The sequence below is a fragment of the Prinia subflava genome, chromosome 4 (assembly GCF_021018805.1).
Source record: "Prinia subflava isolate CZ2003 ecotype Zambia chromosome 4, Cam_Psub_1.2, whole genome shotgun sequence".
NCBI lineage: Eukaryota > Metazoa > Chordata > Aves > Passeriformes > Cisticolidae > Prinia > Prinia subflava.
In genome coordinates, this window is record NC_086250.1 from 65871345 (window position 1) to 65898391 (window position 27047).

The following is a 27047-nucleotide window of genomic DNA, read 5'->3' on the forward strand; positions in this document are numbered from 1 at the left end:
AGCTGGAGAAAACCCAGAAAGCAAAGAAAACAAACACATGGCACATTCCCTGCGCCTGTCTGATTTAATGACATTTAGCACACACCTTTGGCTCCTTGCAGAGGTTAAAAAGACAAAGGGCCAAAGACAGGTCCAGCAATCCCGCGGGCTGCCTTGCCAGGAGAGCGCGGTGGGAAAGCCTGCGTAACCAGCCCCAAAGGATTCCCTCCTGGAGGAAACCTCAAAGAGCACAGAGGTGGCTCCGTGGCCAATTCCAGCACCAGGGGTTTTAGCCAAAGAAATCCTGGCATGTGCTGGGAATTCAGCTGATTCCCAGCTGATGAATCAGCCTCTCTGGACCCACAGGTGACCGGCATGCCTGCAGTGGCACACAAGGAAGCGACGTCTGAGATTACAGCTGCTGGACTTTCAACAGCAAAAAGAATGAGAGGAAAAGCAAAACAGGGATTAAAAAAGAATCCAGAAAGACATCATTATTTTGGCCACCTTGAGCTAACAGCAGGCTCACAGGGTGATTCCAATGATTGTGGCTTGCTGCCCATTAAATTGTAAAGATCCTGGCTGTGTGGGACATTCGCTCCTCTGCTTGTTTTGTGACATGTAAGAGAGGCTGAACATATATAACCCTTCTGAACATATATAACCCTTCTGAACATATATAACCCTTCTGCTAGGATCACAATAAGGACAGGTGCTGTTGGGAGCATTTCATCATTTCATCCTTTGCCTTTGCTTTTCAATACCTTGCTGTTTACATGGTTAGCTGGTTAATTATCATTACCTAATCTTTGAATAATAAAGATGCAGTATCCTCAAACACTTTAAAGGGCTCTTTCCCAATGAACAACATCTATTTCCAGTTAACATTCTAGCTTAATTAAAACCTCCCCCCCCCACCAAGGCCTTGTTTCATTTAATTCAATTGCCAAATCCCAGTAGAATGTCCAGGCTGCAGCACAATTTGCATAATGAACACAGTGGTATCTGCAGTGAAAATATCACCTCTCACAAAACAAAACAAAACACCAAAAAAAACCACCCACCAACCACCACTATTGGGAAGCAGAGTAAGATCAGAGCAATTACAATGTTTTGGAAGGTTGGCTGATGGCACAAACTCCAGCTGGGAAAGAAGCAGGCAGAGCCAGTGTGTGGGAGCAGGGTCAAAATGAGGTACCAGTCTTCTGGGGATCTGACCCTAGCTACTCACCAAGACAAAGCTGAGGGCAGGAATACAACTCAAAATTATATCTTTTTCATATTAGTCAGCTTACTCAGTATTACTGAAAGGCACCTCTCCCTTCTTGGGATTATTGTCCTGAAAGCACCTACCAGCTTTTGTAGTAGAAGTCATTCTTGTATTTTCACACCCAGCAGAGACTGGTGAAGCTGCTGTTTCCATTTCTGGATAAAGCACTCCATGGGCAGAGCCCACACACTGACTGTAGAATTCACAACACTTCTGGTCTAGAGCACAACTCTCAGTGCTTCAGCACTGCACCTGATGGGAGCCTGTTCTGCTGCCCACACCCTGAGAATCCCTGCTGGATCGATCCAGTCAGAAGAAGAGGGAAAGCAAATTGAGTTCCTGGATCTCAGGCTAGTCTGGATGTCCAAGCCAAAATAAAGTTCAACTAAAAGTGAAGCCAAGCTGTTCAGCCTGATCAAGGCGAAAATGCTTCAATTTATGAGACATCTCAGAGCAGGACTTGTCTCAGAAATTTTAAGAAAAAGAGGTGTGGCACCTGCAGAATTTGGATATCTCTGTTTGACAGCAGGTTTACAATTAATTAAATTAAAATACCCCCATTCCTCTTTAGAAAACTATTTAGACACTCAACTTTCACAGAAGACTTTGGCCCTTACACTTTACAGGAGATGATGTGCTTTTCTGGATCAAGCCCACAATAACCTACATAAACTAATTAAAAGGCAAAGATGAAAAATCACATCAATTATACTAATGAGGACTTGGAAAACAGTTTAGAAGTGGTTAGCATCGAACACCTCCAAATGGTAAACAGCAAAACCAAGTCTCTTTTCTTGTCCCCCAGATTTGCAAGGAAAAGGGAGAAAGTGACATGCTGCAATTCTTCAAGTTCTTGCCTGCATCTTCCTGGCCTCTGTCAGAGACACAGACACAGTGTGAACTGCTGCTTTCTCAGCTTCTGGTCCCATTTATCTCTATTATTCTTGGACAAGCTGCCCCAACTCAAATCAAAGTGAAGCTCTTTCTGAGGAAACATAGGTGGCTGCTTTGTGCTCCTGCAGCAGAGTCACCGATTACCTAACGCGCTCAGGAATGTTTCCCTTCTACAGGCAGCAACTCTCATTTTGCAATATTCGCCGCAAAACAAGGAGCTTTCCCACCCTGGGGGTTCCTTCCCCGAGTGAGGTGAGGTGGTCGCTGTGAGCAGGGGATGATCTTCCAGCGAGCACGCCGCCAGCCAGGTGCTCTGCGCTCCCAGCGACGGGCGCGCTCAGCAGCCGCGCTCACGGCGATGCTGGAGGACTGTGTGGAAAGGCAGGAATTCTGCCACCGCTCCAGCAAGCAACAGTTTTGCTGGGGAGCACGGGCTGATCACGCCCTGCTGCCCTCCCAGAGCCCGGAGGGCTCCGCTGGGCAGGGGCAGGCGCAGGGGTGCCGGGCTGAGCGCACGAACTCCGCTCCCACCTCACAGCCTCTACGACCCGCTGCCCGAAAGTAACTCCTTGTCTGCCTTCAGCCCTGCCCTGGCAGAGCCCAGCCCTGTCCTAAGCCATCTCGCCGCTGACAGCGAGGCAGGTGGCCCGGGGGCCGCCAGGTGCCGGCACCGCTCCGCTTCTGCCGGGGCAGCCCCGCGGCGCCCGGGGCAGAGGCGAGCGGAGGGTCCGGGACAGGCAGAGGGGACCCCGCACCTCCCCACGCCGCCCTCCACCCCTTTTCCCAGCGGCGGCGGGGCCGGCCGGTACCTGCCGGGGCCGGGGAGCGGCGGGAGCGCGGCGGGGCCGGGCCCGGCCCGCGGGGTCGGAGGCGTTGCGAGCGCGGCGGCTCCTCCCCGGCGGCGGCGGCGGCGGAGGGTCTCGCTCCTTCTGCGCCGAGTGTCAGACTTTCCCTCGGCCGCCCTCCCTCCATCCCGCCACCCCTTTCCACTCCCTCGCACGCACATGCACACCCCTCCAGCAAATGGGCTGCCGCCTGGGAGTGCGCCTGTGTGTCCGGGTGTCTGTCAGCGGCGCAGGCACACACCCCCCTCCGCCGCCGCTGCCGCGCCCGGCCCGGGACGGCGGCTCCGAGAAGAGCCGGGCTGAGCACGGCGACACCGACCTGGCAGCGATGTGCCCACCCGGGACCCTGAGCCCGTGAGCATTCCCTGCGCCACAGCCCGCGCCGGCACTGCCGGATCGCACACCTGCGAGCCGGCACAGGAGCATCCCCACCCATCTCCGGGACCGCCGTGCGCGGCTGCTGCTCCTCACCCACACGGCTGAGGCAGCCTCAGCCCCGCTCACGGTGTTCCCATCATACATTCCCTCTGCAGGACACTGGCTTGGGCACTGACTGAGTGAAAAAAGCCAGCTCGCCACACTCACTGATACGTGGCCCGGAGCTCGGGGCTGGTGCGCATTTAAGAGTTTGCCCGTGTGCAGAACTGTAGCTGCCAGGGACTCATCTGCCTTTGCATTTCTTTATTTTGCCCCTGGAATGTGCTACATTGGTGGTTCTCCGGCTTTTACATGCTGCAGACCACTTCCTAAGAGAGAATTTCTCTCCCGGACCGGCCCACTCCCACAGCAAACCATTCTCCCCAACACATTTCCTTCTGTGGCTGCCCGAGGAAGAGGCTCCCTGCCCGCAGGCTGAGAGCCGCTGCACACATGGCACAGGCACTATCACACACTTCCAGGCGAGGCACACTGGGCTTCTTTCAAGAGCTGTGTTTCCCTCAGTGAAGGGCTCAGATTGAAAGTCTTCAGCTGGCAGCTCAGTTGTGGAACAGATCCCGACTGTTGCTCCTATGAAATAACAGAGCGGAACCAAAGAAGTCCAGGAAAATATATTGGAGTTTCCACCGTGTAACTCACCTCAGCAGAACTTCACCTACCATTCACACAGAAGTCAGATGGGTGGTCTGGGTATACAAGACAGGAGCTATGTAAGAGGAGTTTTTTAGGTTCACCAAAAGTCAACTTTACACCTTTTAAGTATGTTTTTAAAACAGTTTCTTACTACACTTCTAAACTGACATTGTTCTTACAAATTCTACACACAAAAATAGACTATACTTATCTACATGTGGTTTATATTCCCAAAAGACACAGAGAGAAATTTGGAGGTAGGTTCACTGTTCACTTGTGCTGTTTAAGGCCTTCATAAAAAAAGAGATTTTGTACTGAATTTCCACATTTCTATCATTATCACTGGTAGAACTTTCCATTGCTTTAATCCCCACATGGCATTGCTCAATACAAATATAATTGGGATCAGTATGATGCAGATTTGAGCCCAGATTGTGTTTTGAATTTCTGCAGAATAACTCTTGCACTTTACCTTGTTCCCACTCACTGAAGATCTTAGGCACTCTGCTGATAACCCCCTTCTGCAACTGAAGAGCTCAACAAATAGAAAATGAGGAGCAGGTTGGTGGGAAGAAAAATCCTAGTGGGTTTTTTGGGGTTTTTTTCAAGGATTTATTAGAACTACGGAATAGGGGTTTGAGGTACTCTGAGAACATGAATCCTGATAAAATGAAATTGTGCTGCAAATTTCTGTTTGTTTCATGTTCTGGACATGTTTCAGACTCCTGTGAAAAATAAATCAGCATGAATGTCTCCTTTTCTCATTTGTGGAATAGGTCTATAAACTGTGAAATGTAGGGGGGAATAAAAAGGGGGGGGGGATGCTTTTATTTTAGCAACTTGTGGGGGGGGGGGGTCAATATTAGCAGAAGATTTCTCTTTCAAGAGTTATAAACCCGAATTTGTGAAACTGGAGCTCTTAATGGTGTGGAGGAAAGCAGGAAAAGACCCGCCCTCTTGTGGCTGTTGCTGGAGGAGAGCTGACAGAGTCATTTCTGTGCAGGCAGCAGGGAAGGAGCGCGCCTTTGTGCGCCTCGCTGGGTTACACCGGGTCATGCCATGGACACAGGCGGAGCAGGCGTTCGCCATCTGCACAGCATCATTGTAAAGGATCGCTCGATGCATTCCTTGGCATTGTATTTTAAACCACTGAAATTCACAGAGCAGATAAGTACAGCTTGACCGGGAGACTCAGAAGGAATTTTACCTTTCTCAGCGTCTGTGTTAAAGGCACCTCTCTGAGTGACCTTTTTGATCAGGACTGCTTTTGCTCTTAACAGGGTGTTGGGAATGCCCCCCGAAATAGGAATTTCTGCCAAATTTACAGAAATGATGTAATGTTTCCATAAGAAGAGAAGGGTTCTTTCCCATGTTTTGAACATGTGATGATTATAATGATGGTGAGGATGATGCCATTATTTTTCGTGCAGAAAGTACACTGAATATTGGATGGAAGAAGCACTCAATATGTCCTTTTAAACACAAATTTCAAAACTGAGAGGGTTTTCTCGCTCTCTCTTTTTCTTTTCTTTTTTCTTTAGTAGATAATTTGGGGCTTCCCTAAGGCCAAATTCCACACCCAGTGCCCAGAGCAACTGTTCAGATTTCCTGTAAAGTTGAGTGACTTATGAAACAGCAGAAGTTGAACATCAGATATGTGCATTTTTGTTTTCTCATCGGGCAATACCACAAGCATAAATTAAACCACCAAGCAGATCTTTCATAAATAACTAAAATGAGGAAGCAATGTCAGCTATTTTTGTTACTTACCATTTGCTTAATTTTGTGCTTGATCATTAATCTGAACAATGTCCAGACACTGTAATGCCAAACTGGCGTGTTTCAGGCAAATCTATTTTCGTGTGAAATTAATTGTCATGCTAAAATAGATGGTCCTTTAGTAAAGACTGCAGGAGAAACACGAGATAGCAGCTTGCTGCCACACTCTAAGTGTTTATCTTTATGCTGAGCACTATTATTCCTTCTGCAAGCAGTGACAGAAATGCCTGCAGCATGATGCAATGAGATGGTGTTGCTTAAATCTCTTAAGGAGAGGGATTGTTTTCCAAATGTTGGGCTAAGTTGTGCCTAGTGAAGGTTTTAATTTGAACTGCTGTGTATTTGGTGACTCTGAGGTGCTTCATGAGAAGGTCCTGTAACTCATGTCCAACTCTGAAAATTTTAAGAGGAACCTCCCACTCGTTACAAGCCCAAGAAATAAGAATTAGACTGCTTGTTTCCAGCCATCCATCCCTGCATTTTCTTCCAGCAAAACAAGAAAATGTTAAACATGATAAATAAAGCCACTAAAGACCAGAACTGATTTACCTTCATGTGCTGGAAAGCCAGATGAGCAGTGAAGGATCCAGAAGTGGGAAAGCCTCTGGGTATGCAGGACTTGGATGAAGAGGGATGGATGAAGGATGAAGAGGAAGCAATCAACTGGGCACAGAAATCACCTCATCCAGTCAGCCTCAAGTGCCTGTGTTTGTGACTCAGCCACCAAATTTGCTTCCCTGGGGAGGCTTGGGTCACTACATTCCTACAGTTACTGTGCAAGCACATTGGCAGACTGAGTTCCACACTTGCAATAAAGTCAAATTCAAATCAAACACTTTCCAGGAATCTCAATCAATATTCTCTGAAGATGTAAGTCATATTTCCACTCCCAGTAATGTCACCTACATTGATTAATGGGCTGTATAGAGAAGACTGTGTGTATATATATATATATATATATATATATATATATATATATATACACACACACATACCAGAGAGTTACTAGAAGGCAGGTGTTGTTTTAAATAGGATGAGTATGAAAAAGAATAGTACTAGTAGGGTATTGAATTTCCACCTTGCAGTCCATTAGGAGAGAAAGGATCTTTTTCTGCACTCTTTCTGCACAGGAATAGCCAGAGTTTGTCCATTGCCCTGTGCTGATGCAGCTGGGCTGACCCTTGGGGGTCTCCAAAGAAAGACAAAGGACTCTGCTCTCTCCCTCTCCCAGCACTTTGGGAAGAGGAGAATCTGCTTTAGTCCAGTGTTGGTCATCATAATGCAACACCTGCACAGTAATGCACACTGATTTTATGTCTCTGGAAAAAAACAAACAAACAAACTGGAAAACACCCCACCTTATCCCTGAGCATGGCTGTGAGGTGGTATCAATAATCCCAGGGTCCTGGCCATGTCCCTCCTGACTGCTGCAAAAATTAAAATTAACCCTGTCCTGGACAGGCATATAGTGGGTTCTGGCCCAAATATGGTGAGATAAATAAAAACTTTGTCTACGGATCATGTCTGAGATATTAATTCAGTATCTTTAAAATAAATAGTATATCAAGAAAAAAGTTTGTTGCATTTCCACTTATGGCCAGGATAGGAAAGAAAATCAGCTTCTGAGAGCCCACAGTTCTATGTATTTTATGAGTCAGACTAGAAATTAATTTCCATGAAAAATTAACTGAAGCCCATTTTCCAGCTTGGTATAAATTAAACTTCTATATTTCTCTTTCTGATGAAATCAGCTGTTGAACTGATTGCTTTAAGGCATTGTCCTGGTCTCCCTAAATGGCAATGACTGCTGTATTGATTTATGGGCTTCAGCACCAAGCAGGGGAGGGTAAGAATAAAATCAGCTCTGAACTGTGTCCAGAGAACTCCACTTCCCCTCAGCGGTGGCTGGAGAAATAGGAATTAAAAAACCTCATTTTAATAAAACATGAGTGCTATTACATGAAATGTTACCATGTATTTTCTTATCTCAGAACACAGGATATCTAGTTCTGTTTATCCTTAGCATGAAATCTTTGTGAATGCCTGAAAGTCGCATTTTTCCAGTGCAAATATGTACTTGTGGTTAACAGAAGACAAATATCCAAGCAATGGTTCTATAGATAGAAATGTTCCTTCCTCTGAATGGCTCTAAAAGATAGCTTTGTCCAAAATACACCCTATTTGTTACTTATTCTTGCATATTTTTGTTTCCTACCCAACTTAGGGCAAACCTTACCTCTAAGTGATCACTTTTCAAGCAAAATAGTGTTAAATGGAACCACATGCCTGAGTGATTCACAGCATACATTATGTGGGCTCGTGTTCACTGTCTTCAATAAATAATTATTTTGATTGTATTATAAGATTGCCTCCCTTGAACTCTTACACATTAAATTTGTTATAGCCTCCTCAGTGAGAACAGATTGTTGTCAGTAGCTTAAGACAGTATGGTACTGGCCAAGTCAATGTGAAATTTGTCTGGATGATGGGAATTTTCAGCACTGTCAGAAGGATGAAAACAGTAAGTTGGTACAGCAGGTTTGTTTACAGGCTTCCTCTGTTCTTCTGTTCTGTCTTGGTATTCTGTTTAAATCCTTTCATGAAATATCTGCAGGTTTGAAGGAAAGGACCTCTTAACTTGAAGATCACCCCTTCTAATGTAAGCAGGCATATATTTACAGAAGTTGTGGATTTTGAGAGCTCTGGAAGAGAACTTCAAAGGTTTAAGTTTGAGTTTCTCTGTACAAGAGACGTAGCCTGGCCAAAAGAGGTTAGTGAGACATCTGAATCCCAGTGAATGGAAGCCAAATCCCAAAAGCTTAGCAAAATGCCTGCATCATCGTATTTTGAGTATCTCAACCATCCACAGCAAGCTACATTTTGAATTAGAAAAGTATTTTGTGGGGAGCTGGTGGGAAAACACCAGTAGTATTTTTTTTCTCCTTTATTTTTAATTCATTTACAATTCAATAGAACTTTTTACAGGAGCCCAACTCATTCTTCCCACATGGCGAGATGTAGATTTATAGGAGATGAGCCCATCAACTGTGGTTGTGGTCTATTTGATGAACTGTTTTCTTCTTGCACACTATTCCCATTTGCAACTATTCCAATTTCCCAACTGCATCCAGGTCTGATTGTCCTGCAGCATCTAGGGCTGTAGGGTACCACATTCCTGCCACAAGAGACATCAGTCATTGCCAATACATGCTTTGCACAAAGTGATGAATGTTGCACTGATTGGGTCTCTCCAAAGTAGCTCAGCTGACTGCTGTAAAGGACCCCAGACTTTGCTCAACACGAACAAATGCATTCAAATTTTCAAATAAGCTTATTGCATAAAACAGAGGTTTTGGATTTTAGCTGCTCCTTATGCAGTCAGCAGAGATCAGTGCCAATCTCCCTCTGTGATGAGGTACCCCATCATTAAAAAAAATAATTAAAAATACTTCAGACAAGGAACACAACTCTTTCCTTAGAGTTTTCCTTCTCTCTCCCTTGACTGCAGAGGGAGCCTCCATGTCTGCTTCTAAATGTCTAATGTTAAATGAGTGAAACCCACCCTGGAGTAGTACAGCTGAAGCCAACATAATTACATACAAAGTGTTTTCAGGATCAAGTCCAGAGGTTATTGAGGACTCTGTTATGAAAGGTGCTATTCATCTCAGCATTACAACCTGGAAACAGGGCTGCCACATGTTGGTGTTCCCTGTTGAACAAAATTACCGTCAGAGTCTGATGGAAAGTTATTTTATTCACACTAAACTAACAGATTGTTAATTGATTTTGTATATTTCTACTTTCAGTATAAATCATTTATTCAGCTTTATACTAAATTTTATTCAGTTTACATCAGCAACATTCCTAGATGTGGCTATGCCTGGCTGCCATTCAGTCTTCAGGGCTTAAAAAATAAAAAGATAACAACAACAACAAAAAAAATCTAAAAAGTTTACCATCATTGAAACCATGTGTATCTGTATAAAATGCTGATATATTCAGTGACTCTATCAGCTGAGAAGATTGTAACTTGACCCAAAATGGGAAGGCTCCCAGTGCATTCAAGAGCCAGCATTTGATACTTTGGTTTGGAGAGATAACTTCTGTCTTAGCAAACTGCAGACATTGAACTGCAGTGTGGAATATAGATTGGTTTGGTTTGCTGGGTTTTAACATTATCTCTTCCAAATTTTCTTCTTTCAGAAAGTGAAGACTTGGGACATTGATTGCAATGAGAGCAAAATCTGAGGCCGTAGAAAAGAAGCAGCACTGGAGTTACTGCACTCACAAAATGCTTTTGGAAACAGACATTTACACCTGTAGAGGGTATTTACATGTGAAAAGATGCTGCATCTACCAAGTCAATTCAAAGCTCCAGGTGCTTTCAGGTCACTGACAAACTTAAATAAACCATAGCTTTATATTAAAAAGGCAGACTGCAATTTCTGCAAATTGGGTACTTTTCAACAGTTTTGTTCAGCACAGAAAAATATTACCAGCTTAATTTTTCCCTAGTTAAATAATTATATTGGAAGCAGAAAAAAAAAAAGGAATTTAAGGTAGTATCTTAACTTATATATTCTTTCATTGATATCACTAGAAAAAATTCCATAATATATTATTATTTATTAATTATTTCTGTCTCAGCTACTTGGCAGCTACACAGTAATGTCTGTTAGATGGGAAGACTTCATTTATGTAGAGAAGTACTTTAAGGCCAAAACTGTGGTTTAATCACTTATCTTTGACTTGACTCAGGAATTTCAGTGGATGATCCCCGAGTTCAACCTTCAGCCTCAGGCTGAGCTAGAACAGATACATAAGAAAAGTGCCAGTCCTGAGCTGAGTAACTGGGAGGAAGAGAAATAGCCAAGTAACTAGAAAGAAGATGAATCTCTGGAGAAATCATTCCTATGGCTAACAACAATGATCATTATCAAGATAACTGATTTTTAGGTAGTATTAGAGCAAGTCCCGTAGTAGCAGTATGTTTCATCATCCTGATTTTTGGAAGGCAAAGGTACAACAGCAAATTATTTTGGCATGTGAAGGTCTCTGAATACATGAGACCCAACAGACTATTTAGCAGACATCAATGTATTGTTGGCAAAACTGAAAAGCAGAGCAGATCCAGATGTATGTTGGGGGTTTCTGGGTTATGTCTAAACATGCTAAAAATACCTGATACCTTTAGAGTTTACCTGGGAGTAATTACATGGGAGTACTTACATCTCTTCTATATTTGGATGTCATAAGAGATCAAAGAATCACACTGTTCTATTTGTGAAGCTTTTGGTTGAGAAAACCCCCATGATTAAAAATGTATTCCAATAGAAAACAATAAAACACAAATAAAATAGAATGAGGGAGACAAATGAACTGACTGGTCACAATGGAAGCATCTGCAAGGCCATAAAACCTCAAATATATAACTAAGCTGTAACTTATGTGACCAAGGGACAGAGGCTGATCCAGCTTCCTACATTCTTCCAAAATGTATCTTGTAACACTGAGGATTGCTGCCAGAATCCCTCTGTATTACAGCAGCCCTTTTCTAGAGAAGACCAAAAATAAGATAAAGGAGGAATATTCTCATTAAATAAGGCATTTAAAAAATACTGGTGAAAGTACACTTTTGTTTCCTCACTTCCTATTTTTCAGCTTGTGACCTCTTCTATTCCTCTCTTTGGGATATGTCTTGGTCATGCAGAAAGATCAACCATGCAAGTACAAGCCAAAAGTAAGACATTAATTATGATCCAGTCACCTGAGACTCCCAATTAGTCCAAGAAGGGAAACAGGCACCTCCAAAGAATACGTGATCCTGCTCTAGAAAGGTCAGATGACTTCTCCTTTGGAGGAGCCCCCCAAAGGCAGAGCCTGGTGAGTGGTTCATTGTCTGAACTTTAATCTGCAGATATGTCAAGTCAGTTGAGGTGGCTCTCACCCATAACTAACCCACGGGGGATGCTTGTATAGTGTCATTCTTCTTATCATCTTTGATGGCCAGTTGCTAGTTTCTGATTAAAATCTGGTGGAGCCTAGGAAAAGAATGGATTTTCTGTGCATTTGTATAACATTTGATAAATAGATCTAACTCTTTCTGAAGTCTTTAGTACCAATACTCATGTTTTACATATAAGTAACTGAAAGCATATTGAACTGCCAATTTCTCTGAAGAACAGAGAGGAAATTTTCACCTGCATATTTTAGTGGCATGAGAAACTTTAAAACCAGTGTGTACCTTTGTTGATTAATTTTGGGTTCAGTTCTCTTGTTAACATAAAGTAGGAAATTTTTTTTAATTTAAATTATACACTGATATATAACTTTGGAGATCTCTGAGGAATTGCATCTGTGCTGTCTCATTATTAAGTGCTATCTCAAGTATAAGTTGTGGGGAGTTTTAAGGCAATTCTATGATTTAAATTGTGAAGGCTGTCAGTGTAACTTCTCAAAATCTTCTGGGTTTAGTCAGAATGAAAGCCAGTCTTCTGACATTGGTGGCAAAAGGTTCATTCCAAATTCAAAAGCCAGAATACAAGAGCATGACTCTGAATACTATCAACATCAAAGAGCAATAAGGATACCTGCGTACCAAAAAACTTCCATAAACCATAGGCTCACTCCTTTACTATCAATGAACAAACCCAGAGTAGTAATGTGTCTAAAACTTTAGGAAGTTTTACTGCAAAAAGAGGGATCGGTCTGCCTCAGGAATATTCACAAGCCTTTGGCTTATGGAGCAGAACTAAATGTCCAGGTTGCTCCCAATGTTATTTGCTTTTATTTTCTATGGAATGAATTTTAATACAGTTTTCTTGGCCTGCAAAGCCTGTTTGGAGCTTCAGTCTTTGATATTTTTATTCATCCCTTACACATAACATCATTCATCTGCCTGGTTTTATAAGATGTTGGCTGTCTGAAAGCACAAAAGCTGTTTCTTTTGGCAACATTGTTCAGGATCTGGGTTTCAAAAGAGGACCATAGCTGAGGAATATGTACTTTGTGTACATGTAATGCAGTATTTTACTTTTCTAAAAATCCAGCAAATTTATATTGCAGGTGCAAGTTGTCAAAACTTGTGGTTCTTTCCATTCAGCCCAGACATAACCGTATCCATATTTTTATGATATACCAGTTGCATGCTCTAATTGTAAATTACATGCATACAGTTCATTTGATGGCCTTTTTTTTGTGTTTATTGACTCTAGAATTAAACTATAAAGGCAAACAGACTTGGCAAGGGTCTAGGTGGTTTTTGGAGTGATCTGAAGCAACTGACTCCTGGTTTTTGTGGTGCTTGTGGCAGGAATGGGTTCTGTGCTCATGGCTTTATGGCATATCTTTGGATGCCTAAGCAGGCATCTTCATATTCCAAAATGGGTAGCTTGGAGTTCACTGAAAAATATCTAAGCCTCGTTTTGCGATACCACACCACTGACGAGGCAAAATGCAAACCATGAATCAAAGTGGTATTTTTGTGAAGGACAATGCCCATTAGTTCCGCTCCTTTCATATGTGGCCATCAGGATCAAGTCCTGTGCATCAAGAGAAACAGCTCATGCACGTCAGACTTATTTCTGGGATAGAACAATGAGAGGTTTTGCAAAACCTACACACAAAAAAAAAAAAGGAGCAGAAGTTATTATAATAATATTTCAATGCAAAACCAAACATGCACAAAAATAACAAAGGAAGATCCCTCTGGGAACAGAATTTTATGTTTTACTTTCATCTGGAGATAATCAAGAGATCCAAATTTTCATCCTAATCCAGAGGAAAAACCACCAGAAAACCAGAACAATTACAGAGATGCAATCTTTAGCACTCTGTAGCTTTTCAATCTAGGACGTGGGGGTTTTCTTAACTCCATTTCTGAAAGATCTGTGCTGCAGCAGGGGCTGCAGTGGGAAAAGTGACAAATAGCAGTGAAGGTGAGGAAGGAGGATGTGTGGGAGAACAAACTGTGAAAAGGAGGTGAGCTGGGGATGCTCGAACACCTCAGCCAAATTTAGAAGGACTAGCTGAAGAGCCCAGCTGTGGGAAGGAGAAGCTGGACAGAGATGAAGGTGGGAATTTCTGCCTGTAATCACCATGAGCCACTCTTTGTGTCAAGACCTCTGTGTGGCACTCACTCTCCAAAGGACCTCAAGATTTTATTGTTTTTTTAAGCAGGAAACACCATAGCCCCAGAATGTCACTTTTTATTCCTGTGCAGTCCAAAGGGGAATGCAGGCAAGTTAGAGGTCTGCAAAGCAATTAAAGCGAGATAGAAACCATCAGGGAAAATTCCCAGAGCCAGCCAAATTTCACTACTCCCCTGCAAAACAGGGGAGGTTTAAGACTTGTGAATCTCAGATCCCACGAGTCACAGCATGGGTTCTTCAACTGCTAATCTCAACTTTGGGGAATGACTCTTCAAGTTTTGAGTAGTCACATCTTCAGGTTTGGAGAAACAGCAGATTCTTTTCTCAGGATCAGCCACTTAATTAAATATAGAATATCTATTCAGTTACAGTCATCTAGACCCACTGACCTCAAATTTTTAGTCTCACAGAATTCCTTTAAAGTGCAGCATCCTGTCCACGAACACTCAGAAAGAAAAATGTGATAGAGTTTACAACTGTCATAGTACAGATGTTCTCCAAGGAAGAGATAATCTTCTGGCAGACATAAACTCACCAATTTGTGAAGGAAACTGTAGTACAAAAACCTCCCGTATTTTTCTGAACTGATACCCCACAATGGCATGAACATTTTTCATAACATGTTATATATGAGAGGTATATATACATATATATTAAAACATTATATAAATATATTGAAAGATAATGTGCAAAAGCAGACTTAAGGTTCGCTTCTATCATTTATCAGGGACAGTACCATTGAAAAATGGCACATATTTTTCTAAGCAAATCTTCCCTTCTAGCAGATTATTTTACACGTGTCCTTTAGAGGAATCTTTGCACCTTCCTCTGATACTTGAAAAAAAGTGACATTTGCTGGATCAAGGATAAGGAAAATATTTGTTTTTGCTTTGAATGGTTGAGCTCTTTTTTTCATTTCTGGAACCAGAAAGAGGGATTTTAAGTAGGTGCTTTGGATTCTTATATTTGATTAAGGCAAATATACTTTTTCATTTTAAAAAAAGGCAAATGTTTGTAATTTGTCGCTCTTTTTTCATCTCAGTTCTATCTGTTGACAAAAGCAATAGACTTCTGAGAGAGGGTTTTTTGTTGTATTTTTGGTCTCCCAGGTAGCTCTGCTGATTTCTCTATGTCTGTGTTTCATTGTGTCTCTTTGCCCTGTCCATGACTTTTAAGCTGTGTTATTTTCTATATCTGGTATAGCAAAACACTCCAAAACAAATACTGTTATGGCTTAGTGAAGAGTGAATTGTGAGCCATTGAAATTAGCAATAACTGTAAAATTTTTTTCATTACAGGAGGTTTTTTGACTAAGGACTCATGCCTTTGTTCCTGCTTTTTTCTTTATGAACAGGGCCTTTTTTTCCTGTCTTTGTGTGTTACACACTAAATTTGCAGCTCAGTTCGATAGCAGATCCTTGGCTGATGCAGCAGCACTGACCTCGGTGAAGCTGTGCTGAAACATTGCAATGGGCTGAAAATATGAACTCTGTTGTGAATTGCACAATATCCTACCACTTATGCCAAGTAATACAGTCTGTTTTCTCAAAAAAGAACAAGTGGTGAAATAATTTATTAAAATAGAATTATAAATTACTCATTTTCCATTGGAGGAGTGGGTTAGAACTGAAGTATATTAAATATGTTGGTCTTCTATGTATAGCAGCCATAACTTCAGAAACTTGGTTTCAATACAGAATGGCCAATTTGTGCTAGGTGTGGGCAGACCCCACTTGACATGTCAAGTGAGAGCAGAAAAATCCTTTAAAAGTGTCAACATTTTGCAGTGAGAGGGGGTTTGGCTGGGGTTCATTTGGGGTGTGTTTTCAGAATAAATTACAACATGAACTTCAAAAGCATTTTTTACCTTGACAAACATTAATTTCCCCAGGATGATTTTTTTTGCCTTTGGCATTTCATCCTCATTATTGAATTGGGATTCTACACAGACCCTCGTGAAGCTATGAGCAGAGACAATCAGTTGTGAAATATCAGCAGTGTTTACAGCATATCACTTCTTCCTATAAAAGCATTTCTGAAGTGTTCACAGAAATAATGTTTTTTGTTCCATACCAGTTTGATCCTGTCTTAGCTTTTCTTCTGTCTTCAGACAAACCCACACCAACATCTCAGTTTTGCCTTTTGTCATTTTATTTTTCTATCAAACACTCACATGTGTGTAAGACTCAGTGTTTTTGCTGTACATTGTCACATAAAAAGACATCATTAATGAGAATAAAATCCTATGTAACATACAAAAATTTTCTAAAATATTTTATGGCCCTTAAACCACTCTCCTGATGGAAAATCCTGATTGGACTCAGCAGCTGTGAGAGGGAAAGAGACACAACACACAATATGGTCATCACAGCCAGGTGTTATCAGCTGCTGACCTGCCTGACCAAAGGAATTGCACCAAGCACTTTTCACAGATATACATGTTTCTATTCCACTGTCTGTCTCCATTACTTACAGGCTGAAAGGAAAGCTGCATATATTTATCCTGCTGTGCACTACCAAAATGCAGAAATTCAAGCAGAGACTTGCTGAGAAGCCTTGCAAACTTGTGTCCTTCATTCCAAATAAAATAATGTGTAAAATTATACAAAACAAATTAAATTATATATGGATGGTTTGTCACTTTTCAGCCAGTGGGAGTTCTTTTCTTTATAGCAAAAGATGGAGTTAAAAAGGTTTCTTGAATATCTCAACATATACATTTTGAAATAGTCGAAATAGCCCTCCCCAGTGCCTCACTAATTTTAAGATTGTCTTACCCTTTAAGTGACCTGATCCTAGTCACTTATGCAGCCAACTAATTCCCTGACTTGTTCATTAAGATTATTATTGAAAACCTTAAATATTCATTATGTGTGAGCACAATGTGAACAGGACAAGTTCTTGGCTCACTGCTAATAAAAGATACGTTTATTTCTTACCTTGAAAGGGAAAAAGAAAAGACTACTATTTCTCAATGTAAGCCTGTAAGATGATTTCTGAATATCTTAAATGTATGCACATAATTCCTCCCTATGAAAAGGAATCTGTGAAGGGATTTTACTCTAGGGCATGAGTTGTTGAGTATATCAACTAAATTAAAATAAACCATACGAAAATTATGGGATAAAAGACAAAGCAAGCTCTTCAACTTTTGGGAAATTGAGCAAATCAGGCAGGAAGTTTTGTATATACAAAACTATAAAAGATACAGTTTAAATCACTATAATTACAGAAGTTGATGCCCTGTGGAATAAACTTCTTCAGGAAGTTTGTTTTTGTGACTTAAGCCTGATAGAAATGAATTCAATTGAAGTTTTTGAGGTTCAAGCAATAACTGAAAGGTGAAAAATCCATGGTAGAAGGCTTGGCTACCGTAATAGGGATAGCTGTGTATCTACCTGTATATTGATATAATTAAGAGGGTAACTGTGCACTGAATGTGTTAAAGGCTTTGCTGGACCTGAACAAAATTTTGAGCAACTCTGAATCCAGTTTCCAGATTCTTTGCATTTTTATTATTACGTTTATGTGATTACATATGTGCTAGTTCCAAAATTCTGTGAAATGCTATGCCAAAACTAACATGCAAGATGAAAAATCATAGCAGCGTACAGAGGACATTTTTTAATGCATTGAGAAATTAAATGTTCGTTTATTTAGATCCAAGAATCTCCTTCTTGGAAGCATTGTAGTGTAGCATTGTATTTAAATATATCACTGTTGCTAAAACAGCCTTTTTCAGATGAAAAGGTGCTGACAACATTTTTTATAACCATTTCTACACATGATGAACAGCTCTCATATGCAAATAAGCTCCATCATTTTCTTCTGTCAAGGAGGAAAATGAATTGTCCTGTGCAGTGTTTGGCAAAATGATTTCTTGGATTGATTTTTTTTGTTCTATTTGTTGAATAGGTAAGTATATATTTTTTTGTTTGTTTTCAGAACAAGCAATGTTTGTGGCGTTGCTCGGTTCTTTTCTCATCATGTTTGCACTTGGTAACAGCAGGAGCTGAGTTGTCTCTGGATGGAGTAACAGGTTTAGGATTGGAAAATTTCTGTGAGGAAGTGTTTGGGACAGGTTTGAGGGTAGTGGGAATATCTCTGGCATCTGGAAAGTGTGAGGGAAAGGAGAGAGCTGGCTGCTACTTTTGCCCCTTCTAATTTTTTAGTGTCATTTCAGAATTTCAGGGAACTTTCCCTGTTTCGGGAAAAAAATCATTAAAAAGATCCTAAGTTTTGCTAAAAATAATTTTAGAAAAACTTTCTTCATGTTTCCAGTTGAAAAGAAATCTTTCAATTTGATTTAGAAAGATAACAGATTTTCTTTAAGAAAAGCCTCAAACTTTCATCTCCCCATGATTTAATTAACCTTATAGATAATTATAACAAAAACATGAACAGGTTGTACAGAAAATTACATTCCACTTGCTGCTCAAATGAATAGTGTTGTATTTCGTACAAAATCAGTTTTAATCTCAGAAGAGGGAAATTTGCAACCTAGAAAATACGGAGTGTGTGGGAAGACACCAGTATTGCACTTATTGATCTGTGATGGGGTTAGACAAGCTGTAAGCAGCTCTGGTGGGTCACACCATGCAGGTGAGGTAGGCAAAACAAGAGGATGAGGTAATGATGGAGGGTGAAGGCATGAGTTCAGCACCTTGCTCCTGGACATCCTCAAAACAGACATTTCCTGACACAGAATTGCAAATTCTTGGACTGCTCCTGAGCTGACCTGTAGCTCTGCACCACAGAAGACACTGCAGTGTTTCAAACAAAGGCCCCTGGACAGCTCACCAGAGATGACAGTCAGCCTGGGCCTCAGTTATCTTTCCCCAGTAAACAAGATTTGGGAGATGTCTGGGAGGTGCTTAAATCCCACTCTCACGTGGAGTTAGGACAGGCTAAGATTTACATTCAGTTCAGGAACCTTCTTCTCTGGAGTTTCTCAGTTTAGATGTCTCATGGGGAGTTATGTGGAATAATCACAAAGGATAACATGTGGGAGACTAATGTCCATCATTTTATTCCCTGCTGAGAAAAGGGGTCTGCTCTGAAGGGCACTTCAGAGCAAAAACCTGATTCAGAGCAAAAACTTGGACTCAGCCTGTAGGAGTTATTTTCTATCCATTAATAACAGAAAAAGCAGTGTGATGCTGTAATTTTGTCACTGACACCTTAATCTGTTAATCTAGGCACTTAAATTACCTACAGGGTTTGGTGGCATTTTGATGAATGTCAGTGGCACCTAAAAAATGGCTTGGCATCCCTAAGGCAGATCTCTGCCATCTCTATGTAGCTGTGAATACTAATTTAAGGCAAACTCTTACTATTTCAAGTAGCATAGGCACTTTCCTGGCACAGTTTTTCAATCTGAGTATGTGCTTCCTTATATTCGTTTAATGATAAAATGACCTACTCTTAGAATTTTAGTATAAAGTTTTGAAGCTGGAATGGTTCATATATGTGGTCAGAAATAAGACTTGGAAGAAAACAGAGGAGAAATTATTAACATCTGAAGTTAAGTCATATTTATCACACAGAATCGTTCTATACAGCTGGATTAGGTCAAGACTGGGGCAGCTGTACTCAAGTTTAAGGAGAAGGGAATACTGCGTGTACAGGAATGCAATCTGGTTTTAGCAACAGATCAGTTTGTAGCTTTACAAATGTGCTTAACTTCAGAAGTGTTACATGTGGTTATTTCATAGCTCCACACTCTCAAGACACTTTCTTTTGCTCTTGCCTTCAAAGCTGAAACCCCTGTTAGAGCACCGAGATTCAAACACCAGATGAGGTGGCTCATCCTGGAGCACTGGACCCATAATCTGTTATAGATCAGTGATCAGAGCAAGCCAGTTGTTCCAGAGATGCAAAAATGGGATTTCAGAAGGCCCACTCCCTTTGGCACATGCTAGCAAGTTTGGGGAGGAGAGGAGGAAGCTTTTCTAAATGACCAGCTTCCTCCACTGGCATCAATGCACAGTGGCCATCAGTCCAGTCTGGCTCCCAAGGACTCGCCTGCCCACAGAGCCCACGCCCTGCCTTTGCTCTGCTTCATTCACAGGCTGGCTTAAACTGCCATATAAACTGCCAGGCAGTCAGGATTTGAAGTCTGCTATTGAATTTTTCACTGCTTAAGTTCCATCCTTCATACCTAATCTGAACAGGAAGGCACCTTCTGATTTAAGGTATTGAACACCATGTCCTAATACAAAAAAACAGCTTCACAGGACCTCAGAACAAACAGTCCTGGAACAGCCCAAGGGCCCATCTGTACCAGTATCTGGTCTCCAAAGTGCTGGTCACAGCAAAACAAAGGCAGGCAAGTGGTATTTTTATGCAAGAACACACTTGAACAAACCCTGCCAAAGACTTCATTGGAAGCGGAAATGGCCTCCTCAAGTCTGAGGTGGTGTCTTCATGTGAGAAAACCTCCCACTGTCCCTTCCTTTCATGCACTGGTCAGTTGTGCTTTTTGATCTGATTGTCCACAACATTTCATGATTTCCTTTGTTTAGTTATCTGTTATTAGATACCTCCTTTTGGTTGCTGGAGCACTCATCTTGAATAGTATTTGATGCCCATGTACCAAGAAGCTCATGTATGATGAGAACTTGCCAGCAGTTGCCCTCTTCTCTCCTTTTCTTGCACTACTTATATTTTGGGGGTTTTCTTCAGTTTTTAAGAACCTGTATGAGTATCAGGCATGTATCACCAAAAAAAAAAAAAAATAGATTTTATGGTATTTATTATGCCTTGCAGATCTAAAGCATCCTTGCAGCCATTTTCTAGCAGACGATATATCAGTCTATGAGCAAGTAAGCAGAGATGATGGAAAAGGAACTTAAAAAAATGGATTTTTTTCAGATAAGGTAGTTTTACAAATGGATATAGAATTTGCAGAATGTACACTTTGCAGATGGATTTAAGACAGAGATATTTTCCAATATTAAAAAAAAAAATCTTTCCTTCATAGTAAAGAAATACATTAAATTGTCATATCATTAAAACCTTTCAATGATGCTTATTTCTCTTAAGTCAGTGAAGTTTAGACCAGATTCCTAATTATATATTCTTCTGGTGTAGAATTTTAAGAACACATTTTTATCATATTAAAACTCAGATTGTGGTTTTTACTCTCTATCTATTTTTAAGTAATATAAATTTAATCTAGCAAGTGTATACCGAGGTCATGATTTCTCTGTATTTAATCCACAATTACGGTGCTCTTGTGAGACCCCACCTGGAGTGCTGCATCCAGCTCTGGGGCTCTCAGTACAGGAAAGACATGGTCCTGCTGGAATGGGTCCAGAGGGGAGCCATGAAATGGTCAGAGGGATGGAGCTTCTCTCCTGGGAAGAAAGGCTGGGGCTGTTCAGCTGGAGAAGAAGAGGCTTGAGGAGAACCTTAGTGCACATCTGTGGTGACAGGATAAAGGGAAATGGCTTTGAGAGGAAAGAGGGTAGATATAGACTAGATAATAAGAAGAAATTATCTTCTGAGAGGATGGTGACAGGCTGCCCAGAGAAGTTGTGGATGCACCATCCTGGAAATGTTCAAGACCAGGGTCAACCTGGTTTAGTGCAAGGTGTCCCTGCCCATGGCAGGAGGGTTGGAATGAGATGATCTTTACGGTCTCTTTCGACACAAACCATTCTGTGATTCTGAAATCCCTGTTTTCTCTGAAGAGGCAATGGTTCAGAGAAGTGATAAATAAGAGCCTGCCTTGCATTCATTCTTGACAAAAGTAATTGGAAGAGTCTAAAGGATTGTTTTTATGTTTTAAAGTTACTCCTCTTTCTGACTTACCTATTGATATCTCCTGTTATGTGCTCGTCATCCAAATAACCCTGTGAAGCAAATGACAGTTTTACCTAGGGGTTTGAAGGCAGAGTTTTAGCCATAGAAAAGTATTTATTTTAGGAGTTCCACAGAAAAGCTAAATTGTTTTAATTCTAGCGCTGGATATGCAAAAGTATAAAGAGAGAGAATTCAGTCTAGAAATTCAGATGCCTGTAAGAAATACAACTGTTCTACTATATTATATTCCATTACATCATCTGAAAATTTGTTTTTCCTTCACATAATGTGTTTTTGCAAAACACACTTGGTATACACAGCTTTTGCTTGTATATGTCTATTAAACCTTCGTAAAACAGGTTTGTTTATAAAGTGCCTTTGAATCTCTGTTTAATTACAAAGCTTGTCAATCTCTGTTCCAGCAGAGCCTTAGCCTCAGGAGTAATGGCATTAGCTCTAATTATTACAAAATAAGTCCCTATCAATCTTTTCAAGCACTAATTAACAGCTTTGTTATGTAAAAAAAATGTCTGTTTCCATCAGATAGAGGGAGAATGCAGATAAAGCTGTGAAATGCAGAAGTCATGCTGCAGCATGGGAGGGTTATCTAATTCAGTGAGGATGATGACTGCAGCCTGAAAGTCTTTGTGGAGAGGATTATGTGTGTGCAAACCCACTGCCTTTCCAGTGGCACACATCCACAGAGAACACACTTGGGTGTGCAGAGGGAACTGGAATATTTTATGAAAGGAACATACCTTTGTTAACTATTTTCACCAAAAAGGTTTGACATCTATATATAATGTTGTCTGGACGTGCTATAAAATAAACTATCAAAACAGATTGGAGGGCATGTTTTTACTTATTCAACCCAGTGTTTTTAATTTAATGTTCTTAATGTGCTCCACAGTGCACGACTGTGTTGGCACACCTGTATTTTCAGATGCTAAAGGAAGTATCAAAATAATGGGAAACAATGCTTATTTCCTAGAATGTTCTTTTAAACTGTGTTGCCATCCAGTAAACAAGCTATAATTGGGGGCTTTTCATGCTTCCTGCTAACCATACTAATCTTTCTCATTTGAACTGAAAAGTTTCATGCTTATTAGTTTTGTAAAATTAAATATAGGCCTTTCTTCTAGGACTTTTTTTTAAGTACTCTGGATTCAAAGCAGTACCTTAAATGTAGAAATTTAGTGTTATCTGAGGTGCTCTAATACACATCTGCATGTGCTGCCACTTTAGTGGCAACCTCAGCATATAGTTTCACAAGTAGGAATATACATACAGATATCCAAATTTAGGTTTAGTCCATGACCTGAATCTTATTCTGAAAGACAAAATAATTAGCTTTGCCTAGATTTTATCCAAAGCTTTCCAGTTTGTAGACATAACTACCCAATTATCCTAAATCCTGAGGTATAGGACATGAAGTAAGGATTTTAGACAGCACCTAAGAATCAATAAGTAGTTATGTCCTTTATTTACCACAGAGAATTACCACTGAATTTTCTGCTACAGAAGGAGAGAATTACATTTGTAGTGGAAAGGACAGTGAAGTTCTCAGCTCTCAACAAGGACATGGAATGGGAAGCAAGCACCTAAGATAATAGTTTAGCTCTTGTCCAGAATGCCAAACGAAAACATTTTGTAACCATTCTCATGGCAAACTGGCATCTCTACAAGTTTCACAATGATAGGGTGTTTTGCTAGCAAGAACACCACTGTTGCCAAAGTAACCTGAGCAGTGTATTAACAAACAGATTGGAAAACGTGTGAAGAAAATTTGATCCTAATAACAGATGCATATTGAGCATTTCCAGGGAAAGCCAATGCTGCTGTTTACACATTGCAGCATATGTGCAGATTTGTCACAGGAAACCTGTGAGACATACTCACCTGAGGAGCAGCAGGGCTGTGTCAGGCACGGGAAACTCTCAGGAATGAAAATGGCAGAGAGATGCTTGCTATGACTGAAGGCTACTCTGCATCACTTTGCCAGTCTGGACAATCTGGAAGCAATTCTGAGTGTACATCCATAGAAATGAGTGCTCTGCCTGCCATGCTGACAGAGCTGGCATGGGGTTCTGTGAGTGGAAAGCCCAAGCCCTATCCCTGACACCATCCAGGTGGTACTGCCAAAACATCCACCTGTCTTTTCTCTGCCACACACTTGAAAATCATTCCATGTGTTTTACAGAACTTTCCTTCTCAGTATGCAGAAGATCCAAGATTCCAGCTCTCTTGGCTACTGTGATGCAATTTCAGAGTGATGATGCTAAAGAACAGACTTCTGACAAGTGAAAGTACTCACAGAGCAATTGGAAATGGAGGTCATGAATAAAGGCAAAGGACCTCAAATAGTTTGAACAAACAGCATTTCTGAGAGAGGTTGCTGATACAAAGGAAAGTGTTGAGGTAGCCTATGCCTTTGTTAGTTACTTTTGTGATAGTAGTTGTCCTTTAGGTTATCACATCTGCACCTCATACATTTTATCTCTGCTACTCCTGATCCCATCATATTGAAAATGGCTGTTTGTTTTTTCCTGTGAGGCAAGAAACAGTTAAATGTTAAAAAAATTACCCCGTGTCAGGTCCCAGGAAAACTCCCAGTGCTGAGTTAAACTGTGGTGTAGACTGTGGCATGCTGTGGTGGATGTCAAAAACCGACAGGAATTAAATAAATGGGGGAAAAAAATCATAAAAATCAGGTTTACACTAGGAAATTTTTATCACAGAAAAGTGATATCATAGTAAAGAAGTTCTTGGTCATGTTCAGGTGGAACTTTCTGTGTTCCAGTTTCTGCCTGTTGCCTTTTGTCCTATTGTTTAGAACAACTAAGGAGAGCCTGACTCCATCCTCCTCATCCCTTCAGACACAGACATTGGTGAGGTCGTGTCTCTGTCATCTCTTCTCCAGCCTGAACAAGCCCAGCTCCCTCAGCCTTTCCTCAAGGTTTGCTCCCTCTGCACAGCCACTGATGACAGGAGGTGCATCCAAAGCTGGTGAAAAGGCTGTCCAGGTGGCCATGGGGCAGTTCTACACCCCCCTACACACCTGCAGTGTGAGGACATTGCCATCATCCCCACAGGGAGCTGTGCAGCAAGAACCCGAGGTCAGACCCACCTGTGATGTGCATCCCTCTACTGCAGGAAATGCTGCAGACAGATTTGTACATGACACCCATGATGGAGTTAGAGCAATTCCCTGATTTATTCAGTCCATTCACACAGGTGGAGAAATAAGGACAGGTACTTTGCAGACAGAATGATTGCTGTGAGGGTATGGGTTTGTCAGTGGGATCCCAGTGCATGCTTGGGATTCTCTGTAGCAACACAAACACAGAACTTAAATTCAAATTCACCCTCTCTAGGCTCGTCTTCCAACAGAAGCTCCAATAAAACCAGAATTTTACTGAAATGTTTGGTGTCTGTCCTGTTTTATTTAAAAAATCCAAGTATGAACTGTTCAGTCCCAAGAGAATGATTTTTGTGATGAAACTTTCCCATGTGACTACAAACAAATTCGGTAACTCTCATGTCTCATTTCATGCTTCCCAAAAGTGACAATGCAACAGACTGCTGTGTTAATACCATTATAAATTAAAATCAGGTTTACCAATCCAGACATGCTCGCTAAGAATGATTAAAACAAACCACTTTGTACAAACCAGTGGTGGCTTTAATGTTCAAAGAATTCAGGCCTCATCAGAATTAATCCTTCACTGTCCAACAGTTTTCTTACTAGCCTCAAACATTGGAGGATGAGATGCCCTCCTCTTTTAAAAAGGTGTACAACTACGTATTGTTGCTCATAATGCATATTAGAGATTCCCTTTCTTTTTGGTAGATATGTAAAACCAGAATGTGTTTGAGTTAAAATAATAACAAAATTATTTCATCCATTACATTAATAGTGAAATTTTGCATGTCAGTACTTTTTTGACAGCTTCATAAAAACTGATATGTACTTTACCTTAAAGAATTCCATCACCCTCAAATGTTTTAACCTTTTTTCACTATTCCTAGTGATGGATTGAAATATAAAGAAATAGCAAAGGACTTCTGGGAAAGAGTAAATAAATCAATAATTTAAGTGCTTTTTCTTTCTCTCTAGTTGATTTGATAAAAAACATGAAAAAACAAAACATTTCTGTGGGCTATAAACAGTATTTGAATGTGCAAGCTGTCATTGTAGGAACATCAGCTAAAATTATCAATGTTAGGTGCAGAAATGTGGGAGCTCACAATGGATTTCAAGCTGGCTCATTCAGAACTTTGAGTCTAGTGTCAAGGGGCTATAATGTACTTTTAAGCATTTTTGCTATTCACAGAGGACTAGTTCTCTGCAATGTTTTTTGCTTCCACATAATAACAGAGTCAGCAGAACGACCCATATGTGCAAGCATTCAGAAAAAATGTTTAAAAAATGACATTTTTTGATGTGAAGAGAAAATGGAAAAATAATAATGTCTCCTCCCCAACATAGTCAAATGTGAAGCAATTCGTAGATCACCAAGTGTACACCAAGTGTAGGTGTCAGGGAGGTAGGAGATGTTCAACCAAGAAAACCTTTATAGCAGAACGATTTATTTTTAATAAACTACTTCTGCATAGAATTTCCCCTTGTAAGTTGTAGAGGCCGCCCAAAAAGATTGAAATTGCAAGTAAAGCTAAGTTGTGCAAGCAGAACGAGGGGAAAAAGAGGTGTAAGGAATTGACTGTAAGCTCTTGTAAATCTCTTTAGTTCCACTCAGCTCAGCTGACCCAGCTGAGTGTATGCCAGCCAAGGGAGTTGCTCTGTGGTTATAAAAAGTGTGAAGAGATAATGAAAATCAAAGTATCTGGTGTCTAAGTCTCTTTGTTACTCTTCAAAAATCCATCTGCTGTCTCTGTATGATGTCCTATTATAGTGGCTATTATGTATTCTGCATGGCTAATTGATTAGCTCTAATCTAACACCAGTTTCCCTAAAGCAGATTAACGTAATTATTTCATTTTCACTGCAGCGCTGGTTTTGTTCAGTTTTTAATTCCTGTATTTGGCTCCTGTGAAACCAAGTATCTATATATTCCACACACCTCATACCTGGAATCACACACATTTCAAGGGCAGTGAAGGTGGGTGATATCCTTAAATCCTTTCTATTTTTACTAAAATGGACTTCTATAACAAATCTTATTCCATATGAATAGTAATGTTTAGAATCAGAAATGAAGGACAACATTCACCTAATCTGGCTCTGGGATCCAA

The 27047-nt window shown here is 40.8% G+C and overlaps 1 protein-coding gene across 3 annotated transcripts in view; it reads right to left on the bottom strand.

Annotated features, from left to right (window-relative positions):
- SEMA3D (semaphorin 3D) overlaps positions 1-3329 on the bottom strand; it is a 134338-nt gene extending 131009 nt beyond the window's left edge. The window contains exon 1 of one of the 3 annotated variants that reach the window (XM_063396996.1): positions 3308-3329. The gene's annotated coding sequence lies outside the window, so the exon portion shown is untranslated. Of the gene's footprint in view, positions 1-1332; positions 1354-2952; positions 3143-3307 lie in introns of those variants that run through there. The other 2 variants (XM_063396994.1, XM_063396995.1) reach the window with 2 other exon arrangements.
- Positions 3330-27047: the final 23718 nt, after the last annotated feature.